This window comes from Chamaea fasciata, unplaced genomic scaffold (assembly GCF_029207755.1).
Source record: "Chamaea fasciata isolate MVZ Bird 193981 ecotype frontalis unplaced genomic scaffold, bChaFas1.0.hap1 SCAF_3, whole genome shotgun sequence".
Classification (NCBI taxonomy): Eukaryota; Metazoa; Chordata; class Aves; order Passeriformes; family Sylviidae; genus Chamaea; species Chamaea fasciata.
This window is the reverse complement of record NW_027094088.1, coordinates 48,079,313-48,088,739: the sequence shown is the minus strand read 5'-3', so window position 1 is coordinate 48,088,739 and position 9,427 is coordinate 48,079,313. Positions and strand designations below refer to the sequence as shown.

The window sequence follows — 9,427 nt, the reverse complement described above, 5'->3', positions numbered from 1 at the left end:
AGATTCTTGGAGAGCACGTATCAGTGACATACCCCTAGTAACACAGCTTTTACAGTCCATTTGCTTAAGCTTTAAGTCCTCAAGTCACTTGAAGGAATTCGACTAGGAAAGGAAAGAGGTGGGGTGTGCCTATCTGTGATTATATTAGCCTTAAAGTGTATACCTCCCTGATTTGGTCCTCTTTTCAAGGTTTTTGCTTGATGCTAGTCTATGGAAGTTCACTTCCTGCAGTAAAGCCAGCTGCACTCAGGACAGAAAAATTACTGTGGGGGTAAATTAGAACCCAAGAAGAAGATACTGTAGATTGCCCTTAAGAATGTAACAGCTGGGAATGCTGAAGGTCCTGATAGCCATACTATGGCATAAGCTAAAATAAATGAAGTGTCCCACCAGTTAAGAAGCAATTAAGAAGAAATGCTTAAATTGCCTGTGGTTAGAAGCACAAGCCAGCAAGGGGAACTCCTCTATTTTTAAAAAGTTCCTAAATGTTTGGTGCAGTCCTTCTGCCAATTAAAGCAGATAGAAGCATGCACTTCAATCCTGGAAGAGTAAGGTGTGAGTTGTCCCTTTAGTTTAGCACCACTGGGGTCTAGGCGGGGTCATAGCCACCCTTTCATGTCACGGCCAGAAATGAAGGGAAAGGACTCGTAACTGTGTTTTCACTGAGGGTCAGGGAAGACTGGCATCTTGCACCATATCTTCACAATGACAAAGTAAGAGAAGAGAGAAAGCAAAAGAGGGCAAGCAGAAGGGTCAAGAGGTATGCTAAATGCAGCAACACATCCTGGCTGAACATCTCAACAGGGGAAAAGGCAGCCTTCAAACCCTCTCTTAGACTTGGAAAGGCAGAAAATTACTGCAAATAGCCAAAGTGTAACTTGTCCAAAAATCACAGTCCCTTTTTGGGAATATGACATATCCACAGTGTCAGGCACTGCAAACCGTAAGAATGCTTTGTGGATCTCTGCAGATATTACACAAATGTACAAAACCCCATATTAATCAACCTGGCAGTACAGGCACACACACAAAAAATAAGGAAACTTCATCAAGAAAAACTCACCAGATTTAAAAATAAAAGTGGACACACAAACTCAGTGGGAAGGTCTCATTATGTTCACATGAGATTTGCACTACATAAAACTTCCTAAGACTATATAACTTCAGAAAAAGACAAGAGGTAAATTCCCTTTTGCCAAGTGTTGACCTTTATTTATTACTTTCTTTAATAGTTTAAATTTGCCTTGAGTTTTCAACTGCATTGAGAGTACAGTTAAACTGCTTGAGTGTAGCCATTTTTATTAGCTGGTGATCTCATACACCTGAGTAAGCAAGAGGGCAGAAAGCCCTGTTCTAGAAGGCATCCCACGTGGTCACAGCCTCTGCTGCAAATTGCCCCATGAAGGAGCTTCTCTCTCTATTAACTCTAAGGAAGGCTGAGAAAGACAGGCTGGCTGTTCAGGTGAGTGGTTTCTAATATTGTGGATACAGAGAAGAATGCAAATGCTAAGAGGATATGGGAGAAGAATAGAGTTTTCCTCTGAAGGAAGATTGAATGAGGGAGTTTCTTTTGTTTTTTCTTTCCCACAAACTGAAAAGCAAAATAGGAAATCTTGCTAAGAGTGGTGATACAACAAAGTATAATCTTGACTTTAACTAAAGGACTGTCTACTTTAAAGGAGTGCTTGAATAATTTAGAACATATTTCAGGGTTTTCTGAGTCATGGCCTGTGTTAATCATGAACTATGAAACCATCAGAGGGTTATATTTGGAAGTGAGATCTTGATAGAGTTTAGCTCTTCCTGACCTTATTTCTTCTACAGCACTGCTTAATGCATCTGTTTAATAGTGTGAGATGTATTACACCTGCATAAGTACCTACAGTGGAATATGATTATCAAACTCTCCAGATTCAAGTTTTCCCTCTCAGCATGCAAATCACTCCTGCTTTTCAACAAACATATCTAAAGTTACAACTATTAAGATTTCGCTCTTAAGTAATAAGGAAAAGGGCTTTATCAGGATACTCAGAAATTGTATTTGTTCTGTGGTGTTAATTCTCCAACTTGTTTGGGCGCTGGGTTTTTCCCCAGAAAAAATTATTTACCTAAAACCTGAAGCACAGCTGGGTAGGGTTCTTCCTTCAAGATACAGTGATTGACCCTCAGAGAATTTATGTAAATCTTTGGAATTAAATTTTAAAATCCTACTCTGGAGAATCCATGTTCTCATAGAACACACAATCACACTAAAAAAAAACAAATTTAAACCTCACGAAATCACTTCTAAAATAACATAAATCAATCCACAATAAATGGGACAAGTTTATTTCTTTCTAAAGGCCAAATCTTATGGCTTTTGAAAATGGCTAAAACTTACAAGTTTTCAGAGTATATCAGTTTACCCTAGCCAGCCAACTGTTTTCAAAATCTGAATGTCCTGAGCCATACACTTAATTTTAATGTATTTTGAGAAAGTAATTAATTACCATGGTTCAAGCCCCAGCCTAGAAAATTGCTGGAAAACCCGCAAAAATGAGTTGCCGATTGTTGGGCTAGGTTGGTTAACATTAAATTAATGTAATATTTCATGGCACATTAAGTAAAGCATGCATAAAACCAATGGAGCAGGTTTTGTTTTATATAGGAGCAAGGGAAATCTGTCCTTGAATTAATGCCATTCAGGAAGTACAGATATCATCACCGTTCATCTGCAGTCAATTAATCACTTTCAAAAGTCATAAGCCTTCTATATGGTTTGAGTCTTCTCCTCAGCTTCATTCTTCTCATTAGTTTTGTTCTTCTCTTTATTATCCCTAGATTTTTTATTTCTAGAACAATCCTCTTGTGGTTCCTTTCACCTTTCATTGATCTATAAATTTATATTCCTAGAGAACTATATTTTCTTCTTCCTTTTCGTGGTGTTATTACATTGTGTATGTACAAATGGAGGTGAGATTTTTATTCTGCCAAAGAATAACTACTATTCCTAGACACAACTAATTAATCAATTGATCTATTGGTTATGATTATTGGTATCATATTTAATCAAATACAAGCTGGTTACTTGCAAGTCCCAGTTTTACTCCTTTCATTATTAGCTTGCCAGTCCAATCTAATACTTTATGGGGAAAACTGATTTATTTCTGATTGGCCACATTTCTGCTGTGACAACCTGGAACATGTGAACAGAGCAAGTGTGCTCCTAGAGGAAGGAAACTCTATAAAGTTCTCTGTAGTCTGCTTTAAGAAACCAAGTATTTATTTAATCAGCATCTTTATCACTCTTCCCAGAGGAAAATTATCCGAATTGCCTTTTGAGAACCTTTTTGACAGGTATCAAAGGTCATCTCTACTGAAGCCATAACTTCACCTGGGGCTTGCAAGATTGTAAAATCATTAGGGACCCTTCCTCAGTGTAATACTCCTTCTGTGTTCTGTGGCTTCTGACTTCGTGAAGAAATTAGTCAATTAAAAGATGTTATGGTTGATAAGTTGTGTTCACTAAAATCTCCGTCATTAGGTCCCATCATTTTAGGGGAATTTTTTTTGTCTGACTTTACTCTGCTCAAAAGTGAATGTTATATAAAATTTGATAAAATTCCACTTGGTCTTTCTAGAGTGAGCTCAGAGTATGAAAAATTATTTTCATTCATTAAATTTTTTACATGCTTCTTTCCCAGGCAATCAAAAAAAACAACCTCAAAGAAACACAAAATCCCCCCATCAAAAACAAGTTTGTCCTTACAAATGACTGTTTTAACTTGTTTAGAAAATGCCAAACTTTAAAATAAGGTATGTCTCTTCTATTAAAAAAAAAAAAAAAGAAATAGTTGAGAGACAGTAAATATGTAATAGCATAATGAAAATGCATACCAATGATGAGGATCCATGCCAAGAGATCTTGAACTCTGATCAATGACACAGCTGTTCTTCTGTGTGTGGTGTGTGTTACATACATCCAAGAGTGAATCCTTGCCACATTTGAATGGAAAGCATAATTAATCATAATTTGTTAGCTCATTGTGAAGCCTCTCTTCAGCAGTGTCAGATCCATTTTACAAGAACAAGCCAGCCACAGTAATGTAGTAAGCAAAATTACTTGGATTTAGGTGTTCTCTCATCAGAAAGGTTTTTATGTGAAGCTGATGATGCCTTGGAAAAATCTTGGAGAGTGTAAGTAGTGTCCTGTTATATATAGCTTCTAAATAATATTCCAGACCTTGTGGTTAGATATCACCAGATCACACAAGTAGGAGTAACCATGTCCAAATTATCTGACCTCAGATTTTGATGGGACTTGAAGGTTTAGGTTAAACCTTGTTTTAATTGTAGTTTCAACTGGCTGTATGTGGAGACAGATGAATGAGAAGGATGGAGAAATGGCTGGCTCATCATGCCTGATCTCAGTTCCAGACATTGTATATTCAAAACAGGGAATGCCATTTGTGCCAGCTGGTACATGAATTCAGAATAATAATGAATTTTTTTTTATGTTTGTTTTCAAGGGGAAGATCAATATCTGTTGTTTCTACTTAAAACCAGACAATCCTCATAAAGCCTAGAGAGGCTTGTGGAACTCCCTGATCTCCTTTGTTTTTGGGCTCTGCATTTGGTAAGTGATAAACCCCTCCCTCCTGATCTTGCCCAGTAACTTGCAGGTCACTTTGGCATGCAGGTCCCTCGGTTACCTCCATGCTTGTAGCTATCCAGCAGTAATGCACCCAGCCTTCACTCACAGTGAGAATCCCACAGAGATGTAGACATAAAGCATCAGGAGCACACAGAAGGACATACTTTTAATGAAGGACTGAGACCTACTAGTGTGTCAATATCTATGAGGGCTTGGAGTTTGGGTTTTGTTGTTGTTTGTTTTAGTTGTGTGAGGAAGTTTGTGGTTTCCTTTCCTTTACGTCACTGCGGTAAACATGGAATGCATTATGTTGTAATGGTACAGGTTTCCCTGGAGCATCTCCCATTTCCAGGATGAACCAATTAAAGATAAGCTGAATATATTGCAGTAATCTGTTCCTGTTTGTATACTATTTTGGCTAATGTCAGAGAGTAATAAAGCCTGAAATAAAAAGGAGCAAATTAAAAATTCATAAAGCAGCTGTGTATTTCTAAAGTAGAGGGTGGGATTTTGGAATTTCAATGAATGCTTGCATCCAGTTGTGATTTGGGACCTGATTTCATTTCATAACTGTAAATCTAATAATGTTAGTGGCCCTCCAGCCATAGTTCTTTAAATGATGTTCACATTCTGTATGTGATTGGGAATATTAATCTTCAAGGCATTTATATAAAATGTGAGGAAGTTAAATGAACAATACTCACAATTTTCTGATATAAGGGCTTTTTATGATTATACAGAACTGCCATCTGAAACACCAAGCTCAAAAAAACACAGCTGTTTATTGTATCTGTGTGCTGTGAAATTGGTGAATCTATAGCCTTTTGATTTTCTTAAGAATGCATGGTGAGGAATGGCATGTACATCTCAAAGCTAAAATGGTTACAATAGATGTGAAAGAGTAATTTTCAAAGCTGGTGAAATTATGAACATTAGGAAACTGGAATAAGTAGCTCAAAATATTGAAATGAGAATGTAGTACTTTACAGATCGGCCTGAGATGACCTAACACACAAGTGGAGCCATTCTGTTTTATCCTCTCACATGTAACATTTAGATTATGACCAAAAATTATGACCTTGATTTTTTTTCTGTGTTTCCTCTTGCAGTTGTAGATGAGAGTTGGAAGGTGTTCTTGTGCGAGAGCTACAGTTCTGAACTCTAAGTAGCTGTATCTAAAAATATTGTTGAAGAAGTAAAGGTCTTTCAGACAAATTATTAATAGTCTATTTTGGTTAAAATGAAGAGAGAAATCTCACATCTGTCACATAAAAATTCCTTTACTGAGGTAAGAGGTACCATGATTCCGAGAAGCAAAATAACTCCATTATTATTAGACAGTCATATTTAGAAGTAAATAAGATATAAATAGCAGTGACAGAACATAACATGCTTGTGTCTGCAAAGAACACAATTATGTTGCAACAAGTGAATATATTATTATGGAAAGAAATATCAGGAAAGTAATATAAGAAAAGAGTGTATCTGTAAAAAAACAGAATTTTTCCAAAGTTCAATCATAAGACTTCTTTCGCTCCAGTATATTTCCAATAAAACATTATTAATCAATGGAAATCTTCACAAATTTAAACCAAAACAAATGGTAAAACATACTCAAAATTAAGTGAAAAACTATATAAAATATATGCTAACAACATCCTGTAATTAGACCCATTCCAGCTGCAGGACCCTTTTTTGTTGTTTTTTCCCCACAAAATGCAGGAAAAGGAGTTACTTTCCATAGTTTTACAGAGGGAAGAAGCTAGCGGGGGAAAAAGTAATGTAATGTGTAGTGAATGTAATGAACCAAAATTTTAAAGTTTTTCAGGGTGAGGCCTCTGAGCAGCCTGATCTAGCTGATTATGTCCCTGATCAATGGACTAGAAGTCCTGTAAAGGTTCCTTCCAACCCAGACTATTCCATGACTGAACACTGTTACACTGACATTCATGGGAATCCTATTTTTTCCTGTTAATCAGTCTCTGAATATTTCTCAAATAGTTGCAAGTTTTAAAGTTAACTTCAGAGAGCTATTGCTGAGTTTAATGTTCTTTTATTGCAAATAACAACACTTATCTTCTGCCAAACTCTCCATAGCAATCTGTTGGCATTTTGTTATATTCTTCTCCATGCAAAACCTTGTTCATTTATTTTATCTGAGTGCAGCCTAACTTCAATACACATCATGCTGCAGAAAGTTAACTCCTCCAAAAATTATTTCTCTTAAATATTCTTTTTCTGTGTTCTTCCATCTGCTTCCCATATTTATGTCCTATATGCATCTAAGCCATTTTGCTTTCTGCTAGCAATGTCTAAACCCTGGTTATACAAACTTGTGACTTCAAATTACAGCAACTGAAGTCAGCACTGCTCAAAACATTGTTTTCACATCGTTAACACACCTTTACTTTGGAGGTGACTCATTAAAATTTCAGGTAGCCAAAAAATTCTGTTACCCATTTCATGTAGCTTGATCCAAATATTCATAGCTTTTTCTCTATTTTCTTGATCAACTCTACCTTCTTTTAAATAAAATTTATTTACTTACGTTGAGCTACGTGTTATATCAGGTTTTTCCCTGTGTACTTTGTTGCAAGGTGAACATCAAAAAATATCATAGAAATAAGTATGATACAATCTACACCTGATTTTAAAAACACATCCTTGGTCATAATTTGTAGTTACCTGAGTCTGGAGTAATTTTACCAGCCTACTCTGGTGGCTTTTATGCCTTGGTTGCAAGAGGGAGCTATGTGCGCAACACACCTTGGATCTGCTCCCCTATCACCATGTTCCTAAACAGTATCCAGCGTTACTGAGCAATTCGACTCTGTACACCTTTGGCAAACAGTAAGAATTGATTGTAGGTAACAATATTACTTCCTCTACTCCAGTAAAAAAAACTAAAACCAAAATCAAATCACCTTATTTTTCTCTTTCTTTCTTTCTTTCTTTCTTTCTTTCTTTCTTTCTTTCTTTCTTTCGTTCAGAATTATTGCACTTGGATTTGCTTTATTTCAATGAACATTTTCAGCAAAGGGCAAATAATTTTTGTTGAGAGTTAATTTTCATTTTGCACAGGGTTTTTTGGTCAGCTCTATCTAAAAAGGCACAGGAATTCTCCACCAGCCCCTGGCTCTTAGGCATATTAACCATGAAGCATCACAGCATGCCATGTTAGTGAAGAAAAAATTGCTTTGACCAAGTGCAGGGTTCTCTAACAGTCTGTAACTCAAGCAAATTGAAGCTGTTTTTCACTCAATTTCAGCTTCTAACATCTCTCCATTACTGTTGTACAGACGTTCAAAACAACAACACTTTTTAGTTGGTGTTTTTTTTTTTTTTTTAAATGAGAAATGTCTATTTTCTCATGCTCACACTCTAAAGTAAATTTCTGATCAAACATGTTAAAAATTCTATTTGGGTAGAATCCAAGCAAGTAATACTATAAGCAAAAGTTGATTTTTTGTTTTCCTGAGTTTGAGAATAATTGAATAAAAAGGAAAATCATTTTGTTCCCTCAATCAAAGATTTAGCTGGCAGTATGATCAAATAACAGGCTAACTTGATAAAGTGAGATTAGCTGAGGTATGTGCTCACTAAAAAAAAAAAAAGGTAGAATTAAATGTAAGGTATTCTAAAAATATAATTGTAACCCAGTGTTAAAAGCTGCTAAATCTCTTTTCAGGGAGTGTTTCCCATCCTGCAGATATCTGCACAGACCATTCCAATAGTTGCAGTACTTATCTGCAAACACTGTGAAATTCATAAAAGCACAAAAATTCTCCTTTAGTTCTTGTGAAAAGTTTAACAGGCCAAAATCGATTTAATGAGTACTGAGAAGTATTTTATTTTCAAACACATATTTGTGTTTGAAATTCACTTTTGGGGGTTAAAGAGGAGGTGAAAGTTGAGAGGTGATAGCTGAAGAACATACTGACAATAGTGGCGCTAATTAAGAACTTTTGTGCTGGTCTTTCCCTTGGCAAATTTGTAGATCACTTGAAACAAGTCTACATCAAAGACAACGATTTTAAAAAGGATTCAAATTAAAAGAATTCAACATGAACTTCCATCCAGAGCGCATACATGCACTTCTCAACATGTGGGTTGTACATACATACACGGATGCCCTTAGCAGACCCACACTTATACTAAAGTGTTATGAACTTCATGACAAAGTAAAATCGGTGTTCAAGATTTTAAGGAAACATACTCCAATATTAAAAACAAAAAGAAAACCACACTAAATATCCCAGGCCCAAGCCCCCCCCCCCCCCTCCCCTGTCTTAGTAGATAAGGCTTTCCTGCTTTCAGATGATAATAAAGGATTCTGAACATTTCTAGTCCCACTTGTACTACACTGCCAGGTAGCAGATACTGTGTTGTGTCTGAGTAGTGACTAATGGCATATTTCTGCTCCGAATTCAGACTAGGTTAGGGTTGGTATATTTGTGAGCTTGCTGAATTTAGCTTTTTGTGGCATCAGAATGTGTGACTGGCTTTACCAGCCTTACTTTGAGTACTTCCCCACTGACTGTGCAGATTCATGTGTAGAAGAAGTTTGTTTGAATCAGCTAAGGCTGAGTAAGTATGGCATGCATGCAGAGAAAACTCTTGAAAGCAAGAAAATGTCAGGTTACGGAACTCCTCTTAAAGGCACCTCAGTGCCCACACAACACATTTCTACTGACATGAGTAGACTTCACACCTCCCCACAGAACTTCCTTCTGCCTCCCAAATATAAGGGATCCCATCCAGCTCATTAATTTCACACTATAGAACCCCCACACT

At 36.5% G+C, this 9,427-nt stretch overlaps 1 long non-coding RNA gene across 2 annotated transcripts; it reads left to right on the top strand.

The window, feature by feature from the left end:
* The first annotated feature begins 1,390 nt into the window (after positions 1-1,390).
* Positions 1,391-5,826, top strand: LOC136287705 (uncharacterized). 2 transcript variants are annotated; one of them, XR_010720272.1, is made up of 3 exons: positions 1,391-1,462; positions 4,509-4,615; positions 5,743-5,826. It is a non-coding gene; the product is annotated as an uncharacterized lncRNA (long non-coding RNA). The 2 variants fall into 2 exon arrangements; XR_010720273.1 differs by lacking the exon at positions 5,743-5,826 and adding an exon at positions 4,706-5,084.
* The last annotated feature ends 3,601 nt before the right edge of the window (positions 5,827-9,427 follow it).